Raw genomic sequence first — 15284 nt, 5'->3', positions numbered from 1 at the left:
CGTTGGCTGGAGGGCCTCCACCCTGCCAGCGCTCCTGACTCTTGTTTTCCAGCTCCTTCGTGTTCAACGCTGGACCCTCGTGTCAATTCTGCCTCGTTTCCCCAGTGATGTTTCATATTCCCTTTGTTTTCTGTTCGCATCTTTGTTGTGTGGCAGGATCAGTAATAATAGTTAATAATTAGCAGCTCAATAGCACTCTTCACCTTCAAAGCAATTTTAGGCATTAAATCACTGCAGCTCAGCTGGCAATATTACAGTATTGACTTGTTACTTCACCAGTGTCACAGAGGCAGCAAAAGCTGCATTTTTATGGAGGCCAAAATGGGGTCATTTTTTTTAAGAGTACAAAATTGGCAAAAAATAAAATTTTCTCCTAGGCTGACACTTTGTTTGCCAAATTTCAGCATAGAGCCAATTTTTAAAGCTGAGTAATAAACACCTGAAAAGTTCTGGTTTATAATGGCAGTGCTGAAAAGCCATTAAATGAATGGCTCCGCTATAACACAAGGAAACCCTCTTAAACTGTCGAAAAACCTGTAAAAGCTGGACGGAGGCTTAGTGATCGCCAGCTTCGCCTTTGAGCCTGGAGCTGAGGGATGTAAAGTGAACCTGCAGGGACTGGTCGGGCAGATCATTAAGGGTTTCCCTTCTCGATGATGGGGAAATGGTCCTTCCCCAGCTATTTGGTGGAGCTTGGTGAGCATCCTGTCCCAGGCGAGCATGTCTCCAGCCATTGGGGAGAGGGAAGGTGAGGAGGAGATACGGGCATGGAGCTCCAGGGGAGCAGAGAGCAGAATCTGGGACAACAGGGAAAGCCTGGAGCAGAGGAGGAATCGAGGGACGCAAGGCGGCAGAAGGGGACGGTGGGAGGGAGCAGCGCGTCAGGCAGGATGTGCAGCAGCAAGCGCGGCTCTGCGCGGCACACGCGTGGTCACGGTGACCTGGAGGGAGACGTGACCAGCAAGGGGGCAAGAAGCCCTGGTGCAGCCCTGCTTGGCTTGTTTTCTCCCGAGCCCGGAGGGTGTATTTCTGCACAGCTTGTCAAAGACGTGAGGGCAACTGCGCTTCCTTCTGCCTGCGACCTGCGGCTCGCTGGCACGCGCGGGTGCAAATGCCGCATCCCAGACGAGCATCGTACGTGCAGAAGGCTGAGGGAGGTATCAAAACCCACCTCCCATGGCCAGCTCGGACCCTCTCCCCTTCCCAGCACAGGATCTGCTGGCGGAGGGTGCTGCTGCGAAGCCGAGCTGTAAGAGCAGCGTAGTAAAATAGCAAATTGACCAGTAAAAGAAATCAGTAAATGAAGGGAACAGCTATTAATGTGCCAAGCCAAGATGTGTAATTATACCCTAGGACTTTTCCAAACTAATACATGTTAAAGGTGTAAACCTATTAAAGGAGAGATTTTTCTGTACGGGGAACTTATGTAGATAGAAGGATTTACACTGTATTTTATTCTTGTATTATAAGGTATAAGGAACATTTGAGCAAATCCAGTCATTCCTATTATTACAATATCATACGTTTTTCATACCGTTTTATGCGGTTCTTCAAAAACTTTGGCACTAATTCTCTTTATATTGTTAGGAATTTTCTTTTAAAAACAGAATTCTTTTTCTCAAATAGTTAATTAGATTTTGAACTTCAAATACAGTACTTATTTTTTTTTCCTCCCAAGAATAGGGGTGTTAGATCCATTGTGCTGGCCAAATTACAGTTTGGATAGTTACATTCTCTCTGCTTAATCACCCTGCAATTTCACTGGAGTGAAGGATTTGGTGCCTCAGGTGTCCTGAATTCCTCCAGAGCTCTGTATGGCGAAGTTGCTGCCACCATCCACCCCAGAAGTGGCTGCATTTAATGGCAGTGAATTCTCGTCTCCTTCCAGAGCATAAATAACAGTTTCACTCGCAGAGATGGATTTTTGTACTGTTCCTCCATTGTTACGCTTGGCAGCGAGTTTGTGCTTTTCCAACCCGAGCAGCCCTGCCCCAAGTCTTCAGGCATATCTGAGGGATTTCTTTTGCGATGGGAAGACAAATTTGTTTTAAGGGGCCCCAGAAAAATTCCTTTATTTGCTTGTTCACCCTTTGCCATGACGGGTGCAGCGAAGGAGCGGGTCCCAGCTGCCCCACCACATCCCCTCCTGGCTCGGAGACCCCCTACCTCTCAGCATCCTCTCTTTTCTTGTGGCTCAGGAGGGGCAGAAAAGGATTGGGATAAGCGGCAGACGGATTTGGATAGGAAATATGCGTGGGTCATAACCCTTGGTTGCAGACAGGAGCCCCTTTTGCCTGGGGAAGGGAGGCGGGAGGGGAGGACCCTGCCCTTGAGTTCGGTTCGGACCCCGTTTATGTGGGAAGAAGCGATGGATAGCAGCATTGTGCCGTGAGGTGCCGGAGTGGAAGTACAAAGGAAAACCCCAAAGCACACGGCGATCCCTGCTTAGCGCCGCACAAAGGACTCTGAGCCGGTCGGATGAGCCCAAGGGATCCGCGAGCAAAGTCCTGCGGTGGGGTGTTTGCTTAGCCGGTACGACTGGCTGTTTCTCGTCCGTGTGAAACCAGACGTGCACCATCAAAATGACTGACATGGCCAAAGGCCAGGGGATGGCTGTGCCGAAGCTGGGTCTCCTCCTGCCCTGCAGCGTGCCGCCGGCTTCTCCTGCCCTCCTGTCCCCCATCCTGCGGGGCTGAGTGAGTGGATGTTCCTGACCCAGAGACAGCGAGGAGGAGGAGGAGGGGGAGAAGCACCCAATGTGGATTGCGGGGTGGTGGTCACGAGGAAGCCTCCCTCACCCTGCTTTCAAAAAAACTTTTTATCTGTGTACGGGGAACCCATGACGGTAACCTTTAGTAGCTCCTCCTGGTAGTTCAGCGCTGCCTTGCAGCAAGCATACCTTGCAAGTCTGGTACAGCAGCCAGAGGTCGTCTCGGAGGGCTCCTCTGTGTCCTCCTGCCTGCAGTAAGTCATCTTGACTTTAGCACCGTTTGCCAGCTTTGTAAATCACACCGTTCTGCTGCTTTTTGGCATTTTGGAGATGCATTCGATTCCTGGAGCTGTGGTGCCACCCGTTCGCTCTAGCAGGAGCAGAGAGATCCCGGTGCTGCTTTCAAACTCCTTCCCCATGTAGCATCAGCAGCTTTTCTGTGCACGCTTGTCTAACCACAAGGGCTGTTGCCCGAACACCTCTTTAGGAAATAATTTGAGTTGTTTTGTTGCATGTACAAAGTTAACTGTTTTCCTCTTTAAAGCAAAGATGAGCAAGAGCTCTTCCTGTGGCTGCTGCCTTTAAAAAAATTAGAAGTAGCTTTTGAGTGTTGGAGGAAAACTTGGAACTGTGAGCCAGCTAAATATACTGTATCATGAAACCTTGGGGACCATTGAAATGAGAACGGTGGCCCATTACCGCTAAGAAGGTGTTTTATTGAAAATACACCGACACGCGTTCCCAACAGAGTGAGTAAAAACTGGTGAGGTGCCCGGCGGTGATACAGGTTATTCTCACAGATGAACCAGAATACGTAGTTGGGCACTCCCGGGCTGCGTGCGAGTAAGCGGCGTAACGGACTGATAGGTGTTTCTACGTAAAAGGGCCTGTATGTAATCCGATTTATTTAAATTTAAATCTGTGGCGATGTATGTGTGTGCATAGGGATGTGTGTGTATAAGTTGGTGTGGCAGTAGGCGAGGTTTTTTTGGAAGGGGATTCTTCGTGGTGGTTGTCAGATGAGGTGAAGCGTTAAGTCTCCTGATGCGAGAAGCAGATTACCAGGAGAGGGCAGTGCGTCTAACGCTATTTTTCACACCGGCTGTACCCGCACCAGCCCCAGACCGGGGTGATCCACCCCAAAACGCAAAGCCCGGGGGGCACTGGGGCTGCTCCGGCACAGAGGCGGCGAGCGGGAGATGGTCTGTCTGGGGTGGCCGGGAGTTCACTGGTTAATACTTAACGGGCAAAAAATGTGTTTGATTGACGTTTGTTTTGTTGATGTTTCATTCTGTGGGTTTTTTTCTTACCATGGCAACTTTAACATCATGACAAAACACCTACTTTTCCTCTCGGAGCCATCGCTGTTGTCATGCCCAGTAGGTTATTTTGGTAGACAGGGGTTGTTCTTTTCAAGTGGAGGTGTTGCCATCTCCTACCAGATACCACCTCCAGTCTTTCCTGTCCTAAGAAGCCTTTCTCTGGGTGAACGTGTTTCAACCCATGGCAAAAAAAAAAAAAAAAAAAGGAGTTTTAATGGAAACTGCAGCATTTCCTCTACTGTACGTGACATAAATGCTATCTCGCATAACTAAGGAAAGTAACTGAGAACAGTTAGTGGTGATTACCTTCCAATATATTGTGTACTTTGGGGCAGAAAAATAAATTATAAATAATGCCCGAGCATACTTGGAACAATTTGCACACTGTGCTGTGAGTGATGCAGACCTGCTGGTAGAAGAGTGTGCTAATAAATTTTACTTTGTGGCGGAAACAAGAGATTACAGTTTATTAGGAAAGGAGATGGCAATTTATTAAGATCAATCAAATATGAATGCCGAGCAAAAATGTTGCCATTTTTATTTATTTATTTATCTGGAAGCATGGGGGGTGCAATTATATAAAATTTGTTGTTTACCTGTGATGTTTCATTCATTATTAATATTTTTATGTTTAGAGGGAACCATAATTTTGCTGAAATGTCTTCCATAACTCCTGCACAATCGTATTCATAACTCACCTGAATGTTGACACATCCTGCTGTGTATATATAAATTAACTAGTAACACTGGCATTATAAAATGATGCATTAAATGAAGATGTGAATGGTAATTTAAAGCATGCCATGAAGTGAAATTTAAACCATTGTGCAACACTGAGGGGATTTAAAGAGCCTTCTTCATGCGGAATTTGCAGGGGCAATAAGGAAAATGACAGTTTCACATCAAAAAAAAAAAAAAAGAGCAACAGGGACACAAGCTTTACTGAAATGTTAATTGCTTTGGTGTTCCGTTTTGCTAGAGACACCGTCAGCCTAAAAATCACTTTTCTGCCTGAAGATATTTTACCATGAGGGCATTGGCTGAGATTATTAAAAATTACCAAAAAAACCCCCCCAAAAAAATGTTTACTTTGTCCTTTTTCTCAGCACTTTGTGGGTAATAAGTTTCACTGTTTCCTGTTTAGTCAGTTGTTTTCCCCATTTGTTTTTGTAGGTCTTTCAAACAGCAACAAGGGAAAATGAAGCATTCTCAAAACAGGAAAATGTGATTTAACCCCACAAAAATGGGCCTGGGGATCCAGGAGTGGGAATAGTATCCGAGACGGATTTTTTTCCCTCAGAACTGTAAACAGCAGCTTGCTTGTAAACCGGCCGGTGGCTCTAGCCCGTCTGCCGAGCAGCGTCATTTGGCACTCCCCTTCGCCAGGTTTGGCGTTGGGCAGGCTCCTCCGTGCCACAGCAGCGCCGGCACCGAACTTCACCGGAATTACTCCCAAATTTGTACTCGGGGAGGGGGGTGCAGGATTTGACCCACCATCTGCTGCCAGAGCGCCACAGGGGAGCTGTTTGGCCCCGCCTGCCCAGGGGAACATCCCCAGGACCAGAACAGATGAGTTGCTGCCTTAGGTAGAAATTGCCTTGTATTGGGACTAGACATGAAATTGCCTAATTTGGGGCAGGTTAACTCTGGTTAGAGGAGGTTGCACTACGTGGATGTCTTGTCTTTTCTTCCTTTCTCCCTTGCCCCGCAGGCAGCTGGGGCTTTTCAGTAGGCTTCTGCGTGGAGAGGTACCTGCAGAAGTCGGTGAATAAAGCATCTATGTAAAATAATGCCACAACAAAACCATTTCTTCCATTGCATTCATCTTCATTGTACTTCATGATTTCTCTCTCTGACTTGGACCTTGGAGCCTAATATCCATGCTATGCTCCCGGGATTATTTTTTTTTCGCCTAGGTGTTGATACCGCCACTTACTATGAATCAGCTCTCATGGGCACGCGGTGCCAAATAGCCACCTAGTCTGCCACATTCGATCCCAGTTATTTTTAATTTCTCACTTTATGTGTTCAGTTTTAAACATCCCTGTCTGATTGTCTCTGTCTGTGATGACTCTCTGTAATTGAATGGAATTAAAGTGGGAGTTTATGGTTCTTCTTGGTCTTTTAAAATATTTTGCTGGCTTAGAAATGCGTTATATTTCATGGTGACCTTACTTAACAAGTGCTACCATCTCCGTTACTAAGGGAATAGACTGAAGTTTTTAGCCCACAGCAGATGTTGGCTGAGCTTGCAGGTATGAAGCTTTTATATGAAAGGGTATAAAATGCTTTAAAAATACGGCTTACAGGTTCTGTGTCCAGCGCTCGGTGCTTAGACAGCACCTTTCGTTTTCAAAGTGTTTTGCAAATACTGGTCTGCAGAAGATCCTGGAATGAGCAGCATTATCCCCGTTTTGCAGAGGTGGAGACAGAGATGTTGAGGCCATTGACTGCCTCTGAAATGGTGGGGGTGTGGGCAACTCCAGAGCCAGGCCAGGAATTTTACAAACTGAGCTATCAGAGAGGCGTTCTCAATGTGATAGCCGTTTGAAAAAAACCCCAGAACAACCAAATTTCTAAGTGACTTACCCGAGGCTGGGGAGAACTGTCAGTGCCAGAGCCAGCACTATGCTTTTGCTTTGCGGGTAGCTCACAGCCTCGTGCTTGCATTGCCACGTTACGCTTTTCCTGTGCCCCTGGAAAGAAGAGAAATGCCTTGAACAAAATCGTAGGCTTCATACAGTCTCCTTTTTTTATAAATATGATGAGACAAGAGCTTGGTCCAAAGGCGCGTGATGAGGACAGGAGGGCGGCACTGGTCTTCCATTGAGCTGCATGGACCTGGATATGGCTGTATTAGAAAATAAGAATTGAAGGTGTGACTTAATAGGTTTGAAGGTCGTGCGTGTGTGAGAAGTTTGTGCTGAGGAAGAGAAGATAGATCAGGAGATTTCTAAACTGGGGTCTGCGGAGCATCCTGTGACCGGTCGGCAGAGACTGCCCGGGTGCGCGGCCCCCTCCGTGTTTCAGCTGCAGTTAGTAAGGGGGTGTTAAGTCATGGGCCGTTTCCTACCGATGCTCCTTTGCCGTCAGTGCAGTTGGGGATGCTGCCACAGTGATGCTCTTAGCAAGTGCAGCGGGGAGGAGGAGGAGGAGGTAGTCCACAAGAGAAACTGCTGTGAAAAGTTTACGTCTGTGTACTCTGTAATACATTCCCCAAAGCGATCTGAGTTCCTCAAGATTACTTTGAAGTTCAGGACAGGAAGAATTCTCTTAAGTGCAGGCGATAATTATTACTAGCTCATCACATGCATTAGCAGTTTATATTATTATTTAGTGTCCAGTGTGTTGGAATGCGTGCGTATTTATTTGCTTGACTTTGCATACATACAATGCTTGAAAATACCGGCTGTTCCCATGCCCTTCATGTGCTGACCTGCTCGGTGCGTGTGTGCCCCTTTAAGAGGCAGGCGCTTTCTGATTCATGTAGGCTGTTTCTGGCAGATTTAGGGTCTTGCAAAAGATGCCCTTAGTCCCTTATTAAATATTCATAAGAGGGTGGGGTCACATTTTTGTGACCTGAAAAAAATCCCATTAATAAATTTGTTATCTGACACGAAAACACTTTAGGGTGGAAAGCAATCCGTATCACATCCCATTTAACATCAGATCACAAGTTGTCAGTAAATTGGGTCCTTTGTCTTTGCTTCTTGTGAGGTTCTTTAGCAGCATAACTAATGGGGCTATTGTCTAACAGCCCTCGACTCCTGCAAATAAAGTACGGTTCTGCCTGGGAACGGTGTCAGGGCGGCTTCTGTCTTTTCAGTTACTTGCACGTGAAGTAACTAGCTGGATCAGTTTTGTCTTCAGAAACTATCTGAAAATGTAGAAAAAAACCCTAAAATTGAAATAGCGGGAGAGATTTGACCAAATATTACTGCCGGAGATGAAGTGGATAGTAGCTTTTTGGGCAAGAGAAAATAGGTTACGGGGGCCGTGGTGTGCTGGGGTTAGAGACAGCACATGACAGGATTGTGTTTGTGCACTGAGGTCTGGGGGGGCCACAAAAAGTATTTGTTTGAGCTCGCCCGTGTGAGAGTTGGAGGAAGCTTCTTCTGAGTGACGTGAAACCGCTAACCCCGCTGTTACAAAGATGCCGCAGACCCAAACACAACATTTCGCTTCCTCTAAGCTCGAGGGCTCGGCTGTCTTAAAAACAGGTAGCTGTGGGTCCCGCTGGTCAGGTGCTGGTGTGAGCTGCACAGGGGTGGAGCCCCGGTCCTGGGGGGGTCTGAGCATCCCCCCTCCTGTCCTGGGGGGGTCTGAGCATCCCCCCTCCTGTCCTGGGGTGTCTGAGCATCCCACTGCTGTGGTGGTGACTGACCCCCCTCTGCTTTGGGAAGGGTGGAGGGGGAAGATAAGATGTTCCCGTTTGCAGGCCAGGCACACTAGTCTGGTTTGGTGCAAACTCTTACCAGAGGCTTCTTGGGGTTGTTTTTTTATTATGATTACTATTTTCTGATATGGAAATGCTGAGCTTTCAGGGGCAGAACTGTCAGGCAAGGCGGGAGCAGAGTAAAAGCCACTTTTCACGGGAGAAGAGAAAGTTGCTGTGGTGGAAGGAGGGAGAGATTCTCCCTCGGTGCTGTGCGGCGTTTCCACCGCACCGTGCCCGAAGCGGCTGCCGGGAGCATTGTGCTCGCTGACACTTTCCCCCCCGCTGCTGGCACCCACTCCCCGCCAAAGAGATTTATTTCGGGCGGGGGGGGGGGGGGGGGGGAAGACTGGGACCACGCCGGGGCGGGGGCTTTTCAGCAGTTTCCCGGCGGGTTGCTGCGGGGACGGGCTGCCGGCCGGCGGGTCAGAGGGCGCGGAGGGGGCAGCGCGGTGCCCTCCGCCGCAGGAGCAGGAGGAGGCGGCGGCGGAGGGCCGGGCCCGCGGGGCGCCCCGTTCCGGGGCGGGGTGTGCGCGGCGGCGCAGGGCGGGGCCGCGCGGGTGGCGGCGCGCCGCGGCAGCCCGTGAGTAGCGCGCCCCGCCACTCCGCCCGCACCCGCGGAGGCTCCGCACCGCTCCGCCAGCCCGCTCCATGGCCCGGCGCGCCACCCGCCGCCCGCCGCCACCCAGGTGGGTGCCGTGAGGGGGGGGGGGTGGGGTGGGGTGAGGGGCGGGGGGGCGGGCAGGCCCGCTCCCAAACTGGCGGAAAGAGCCCGGAGAAACCAAACGATGCTTCAGCCTTCGCGGTCCTGACTCCTCGTGTCTGGGTCCGAGTTTCCCGGCCGGTTCCGCGGTGTCCTCCACCGCGTGTGAGAGGAGGGAGGTGCCGAGTGCGCGCCTCGCAACTTGCTGAAGGTTTTTAAAAGTGATTCGGTGCGTTTCGTGTCTTGCCTGTCTTTTGTTCTGACAGTTTGGGTGCGCGTAGCTGGCCGGGCGGCTTTTCCGTGAGTGCGGTGGTTGTGGAGAAGAGCGAGGAGGGAGGGAAAGTGCCCGGAGCCGGGTGCGATACTTTGTCAGGTTGAAATGTCAGGAACCGGGATTGCTGAATGGATTCGGCAGTCAATTTACCAGGGGGAAATTAAGTGAGTGAGCTTTTGTTTTTGACGTTGACTGGTGTTATGAACCCCAGCGAAATAAATGTAACGGGATCCAAACGTAGCTGAGGGAAGCGTCAACCCTGCGAGCCGGTGTTGCAGGGCAAATGAGATGATTTTTTGAGGGTGGTGGTGGGGAGGAGGGAACCCTTAGGAAGTGGGTGGTAAGTTTAGAGCAAAGTGCATATACACTCTTCCTCTTTGGAATTAACTCCTTCGAAGCCAGCTTGTTTTACAAAACGCTGAGGGGTTTGACTCGTCCTCGTAGTGGTGGTAGGGAAATGCCACTCGATAAGGCGACGCGGTCGTCTCGGTGCATGTGCCGGCGTTCGAAGCGCTACCATTTTATATTTTTAAATAAAAACAAGTTTGGTGGCAGGAAATGTGAATCATTCGGTGTGACTAAGATCTGTTTATGAAAACGAAATGGTCGGATTTATTCTAGCAATGAGTGTTGAATTGCTAACTACAATAAATCGCTAAAGTTTATTTCTAATAAAAAGTGACTTACGCAGCATAGTTTACCTTTTATAAATAAACTAAAACGTTAAAATCTTTTTCATTTGGAGCAGAGCTAATTTTCATGCCTGATGCTCCCGGGCCCGATCCTGCAATGACTCGTGGATGTGCAATAGCTACAACGGGAGAGGAGTCTCTCTCCCCCCCGAAGCAGCAAGCACTCTGCCTGCTAAATTAGTGATTGCCAGATCGGGCCCCTCATAAGCACGTTTGCTGCGCAGAGCTTTCAGACATCTTGCACATCTTTACATCAAGTTAAAAAGCAATTCTGTTTGCTTCTAGCTCTTTTAAAAGTCACGGCTAAAATAGGTGTTTGCGCGTGAATATGTCATTAGAGCGTGCTTCTGTCTGGTTAAGAAATGGCTTTTGTTGATTGTATATTTGTTGCAGTAGCAGCCTAGGAAGTCTCTAAAAGCAGGCACTCTCCTCACAGCCAGCGGAAAATCTGCTGTCAGAGGGCTTTCAGTGATCTCCTGTGACTACTTCCAAAAAATTTCATTGATAAGGCTGCAGAGATGAAACCCAAATCCTGCCTAAACTGAGTAGCTGCCTTGGCCTAGACGGTGATAGAGCTGAACTGCAAACTGATTGGTCTGACACTTTATAATCAAAGTTGATTTATTGTTCATTAGTAGTGCATTAGCCCTTTCAGGCAAGACAGTTATTTGTGTAGTGGCCTGTCAAACAAAAGACCGCTAGCACCTGTCATTTCTAAACCACCAGATAAGCAAGCAGATATTAAGATAACGCAAATAGAAATACACTGGAATGAGGTAAAGTTCTAGCAATTTCTCTGTAAGAAATACCTTTTTATTTAACGTGCTCATGTTTAGCATCTAGAGGAATCGGACTATAGAGCGAAGGGGTTCTCCTACACCCGGACCATCGGGAGGGGAAGGCGTTAGGGATGAGCTGGGCGTGCATGGCGTGTGGTTCCAGAGCACCTAACGGGGCAGATAACGAATTAGGAAAAGCCAGTCGCTGGTACGGAAGATGCGAATGCTGTTTTGTACCCTCAGTTTAATTTTGTTTGATTTTGGGTTTAGCGTGAGAGCAAGATTGAGGCACTTCTCATGTTTTGTCCCCGACTCCTTCCTCCTCTTCCCAATGGACAGATGTCATGAAATGATGCTCTTACTGGCAGGGGTTAATTATATGAAAACTTGATGACATCACGGCAGAGCTGTGAGAATGTCAAAATACATCTGCTGCCATATTCAGACATATTGCTCTCCCTCCTCTCCCCCTATATCAGCTCCCCTCCCCTTCTCAAAAGGGAATGATCTCATGACATAAAACAGAAAACAACACAAGTGTCAAAAGAAAACAAAATTAGTGAACTTTTGTCTGCCACCATAGAAACGAGGATTAACTTATGTTATTCCAGAGCATGGAATGGAGACTATCTGCATGAGGATATATAGTGTATTGTCTTCTGTGAATTTTCATTTGACAGGGATTTTGGAGGCTGTGATCTTAATTAAATCTCAACTGACTCAAATAATGCATCTAAAGGCATGCAGTGTTGCGTAACCTTGCTGAGTTGGTAAACCATAAATCATCAGAAAGCTTATGATAGGAAGGGCTGCTTTGAAATTTTTTTTGTTTGCTACAGTTGGTTTATTTTTTTGGTCTTGTTTAACATACACTTTACTGTGCTGTACCACCGGGCCCTCCCTTTTTTTTAAGCAGCATAATTTTTCCTTTAAAAAAAAAAAAAAAAGAGATAAGCTCTGAGACATGCTCTGACCAGTTGCTCAGCTGAACTAAAGAGAAGTCATAAATATCATGGGATTGACAGGGAAGAAATGAAATCCCAGCGCTGGCTTTCTGGGGATCTCGCTGCTCATAGGAAGGTGTGGGTGCCTCACCTTGTTCTACAGCTGGATGAGCCCTCTACACGTTTTAAAAGTGTAACTTATGCTGGGGTGTAAATAGTGATTAGCCACCATTATGGAGTTGTAACGTATCGCCCCTGGGTTGTAATGGGTCACAGATGGATTATTGCACTAATGGATGGTGGGCTTTGACGTCTGCGCAAGTTGAGTTGGTTTTAGTTGTGTGCAGGGAAGAAAAGGGTTGCAACAGTTGTGTGGAGAAGGTTAAAGGGGATTTTTAGGCATTGGAAGTGATGTAGGGCAGTCAGAGTGATTTCTTCTGCACGTTGTAACCTGGCGATGCTGGAGCACTGATGTTCCTTGAGAATAGTGTTGTTTTCAAAACGCTGAAGCTAAACAAATTACTATTTCAGTGTAAAATGCTTTAGTTTCTGTGTTGGTGGTTGCATGCCCTGGGCAGCTGAAGGAAAGGTAAGGGGAGAAGGATTTTTGCATTCAAAAGTTTAAGGAGTTGCAAAGCCCTTGTGCTTTCTTGCTCTCCATTTCTTAATCGTTTTAGAGCTGCTGTAGACAAACCTGTGCTGGAAGGACACAGCACTTGGATTTACCTTATAAAAATGTTTCCCGGTAGCAAGATAGCTTACCAATGTTGTTTTCTCCCTTCTTTGCTAAGGAAAAGTGGTAGCAGGGGTAGTTTTATCAACACCTGCAAAACTAGATTGTGGGAAAGTCCTGACACCATAAGCTAAATTTGTTATTGTTTGGTGAAAGGCTTGGCTGGTTTTAAGCAGTTTGTTTGTTTTATTGAAAGCAGAACTGCATTACTGGAAACTACTTTGCTGTAGTTCAGTTAAAATGTCCTGTACTGTTTTGTTTTTATAAGGTGCTTACTTGCTCAGCTTTGCTTTTCAGTTATAAGGAAAGGGGGGAAAAAATACATCATGCGCTCATCTGCAGATCTAAAGTAGCCATGTAGAGACTGGGGAGGGAAGCAGCACTGGCAAATATCTCTTCCCCAGCCTTTTCCTTTTTTTTTTTTCTTTTTTTTTTTTTTTTTAAACCTTTCCAGCACAGTTTCCTCTGCTAGCAGTAGGATCTGTAGTTTATACTGAAGTTGAATGACTGTTAGAGAACCCAGACTGAATATTGAACAAGTAAGTGGAATTGCTAATTGTTCTGTGCAGTAGTTTCGGACAGATTTGCTTTCATTGATTAGGTAAGATGCTCTGTTGTTTGGGAGGGACAACACCCCCTCCTCCCCAAACTGACAACGGGTTTTAATTTTTAAGCTTTATCTTGCCCTTAAATCTGAAACATCATTGTTCAAATAACTGAGAACAAGGTAAACCAACAACATCAAAAAGGTCGGCTTCTGTGATTTCTCAAGGGCTTGTTATTTTGTACTTTCCAATTCTATTTGATGTCTTGACAAAACAAGATGACACAAGGGAGAATACATTAAATTTTGATTTTCATCTAACCTGTTACAGTAGTGGCAGCTTAATTTCTTTTACTTTTTACCGAAGACGGCTTTTTGCACAATTACTCTAATTGCCACACCACTTTATGAGAAGGTTTCTTTACGGGTTTCCCATTTGCCTTGATTTTGTGAGGCATTTTTTTGAACGTGCTTTGACCTTTAACACCGCAAGCTTGCTGGTTGGAGTGTGTCTTCATTAGAAGTAAATCAGTGAATGGCAAGATTGTCAAAGAAGCAACTGATGTTTTCTCATTAGAATCTAATTTGCACCGTTGTGCTTAGCTGTGATGTTCAGCTGTAGGTGTCTGCCATAGGTGTGAAAAACTGCACATTTTAAGCAAATAAAGTTTACAACTGTTATAAAGGCTACAGTTGCAACCGAAGTGGCAAAGCCTAACTGAGTGTTTAAGCAGAGCTCTGTTTTGTTTGGGAAATAAACAGCATGGTTTAACCAGGTGAATATTTTTCAAGAACTGGACTAATTTTTTTCAGCTGGCCAGGACAATATACGTCTTCTCAAATGCCCCAGGTTTGACGAGCAGGCAGCAACGGGCTCCACTCGTGCAGGAGTGAATACTCAGGGAGTGGAGAGAGGGTTCATCCTGCCCTAGAAATCCCTGTCGGGAGTTGGAGTTCTTCTTAAAAATCTGCCACAGGGAAAGGGGGAAAAAAAAAAAAAAAAGGTCCCTCTGTATAACACTTCCTTTTTGCTCACATGAAATTCTAGGCATGTTAAATGTTGCCGGTTCAATCACGGTCTTTTATTATTTAATTAAGCTCTCCTTAATGTATTAATGAATTAATACACAAATGTAAGGAGTCTGACATGATGATCATTCTCAGTATATTAAGAGTGTTTGGGAGAGAGAGGGTTTTCAAGGGCTTTAGGGGTATTTTAGATGTTTCTAAGCAGGATTGGTTTTGGTTTATTTGAGGCTTTTTTGGCAGAATATGTTGATCTAACATTTCCTTTCCTAAACTCTGGAAAAAAGTAGGGATTTTTTTTTTTCTTTTTTATAAACTGAATCATTATAAAATACCACCACTGTTCAGAACTATGTACAGCAGGTTACAATTTTCCTTCTCATGCTGGAGCGGGAAACAAAACCAATAACTTTATAAAATGTGAAAAATTATGATGATAATCTCGAGGTTGAAATCTCACTCAGCTTATTAAATGAGATTTGGTTGTGTGTGTTCCGGTTTAGTCTCTATTTGACAAATGTTAGATGTAGAAAGGATTTAATTTATGTAAACTTTATATTTTTATGCAAATTAAATGGGTATTTATTATAGCAGAAACAATTATCCTGGCACTTAGTGAGAAACCTGGTATGCATGAGAAGTGGTAGATAAGATCAGATGTTTCATCTGTAAACAAATACGAAAATATTCCCGTTTTTCCTCAGCTAGAAGAGAATACAGAAGACAGCAGACATCCTGACGTGCCGGGGAATGTTAGCATAGCCCATCGCACTGCCTTCCGCAGGTCAGAGGGAGATCTTCCCTCCTGATAAAACATAATAAACAAAATTATAATAATAAAATGCTAATTTAATTTTAAAGAGGGTTTTCCCCCCCGCTCTCTTTTAATAGGGAGTGGTATTGTTACGGAGAGAACAGTTATGCTAATGACAGACTACTTAGCTGATTTTACATTAATATAATAAACATTACCTGTCTTAATGTGTTGTACTGTATTATGGCAAAATAACTAAGCCTAAAAGTGAGATTCCATTTTACATGATGAAACAGCGTTGCAGTTTCTGCGTGAATAATTCTAACCGGCATTTTTTTGTTGTTATTTTGGAGGGTGAAATATTATGT

At 46.0% G+C, this 15284-nt stretch overlaps 1 protein-coding gene across 21 annotated transcripts in view; it reads left to right on the top strand.

The window, feature by feature from the left end:
* FOXP1 (forkhead box P1) overlaps positions 1–15284 on the top strand; it is a 390389-nt gene that overhangs the window by 293896 nt on the left and 81209 nt on the right. For 3 of the 21 annotated variants that reach the window (XM_075762448.1, XM_075762447.1, XM_075762446.1), the window contains exon 1: positions 9006–9156. The exons of the other annotated variants lie outside the window; for them this stretch is intronic. The gene's annotated coding sequence lies outside the window, so the exon portion shown is untranslated. Of the gene's footprint in view, positions 1–9005; positions 9157–15284 lie in introns of those variants that run through there. 21 annotated transcript variants of the gene reach the window in all.

Source organism: Balearica regulorum, chromosome 10 (genome assembly GCF_011004875.1).
Source record: "Balearica regulorum gibbericeps isolate bBalReg1 chromosome 10, bBalReg1.pri, whole genome shotgun sequence".
In the NCBI taxonomy this organism is placed as follows: Eukaryota; Metazoa; Chordata; class Aves; order Gruiformes; family Gruidae; genus Balearica; species Balearica regulorum.
This window is presented reverse-complemented; position numbering and strand designations above follow the sequence as displayed.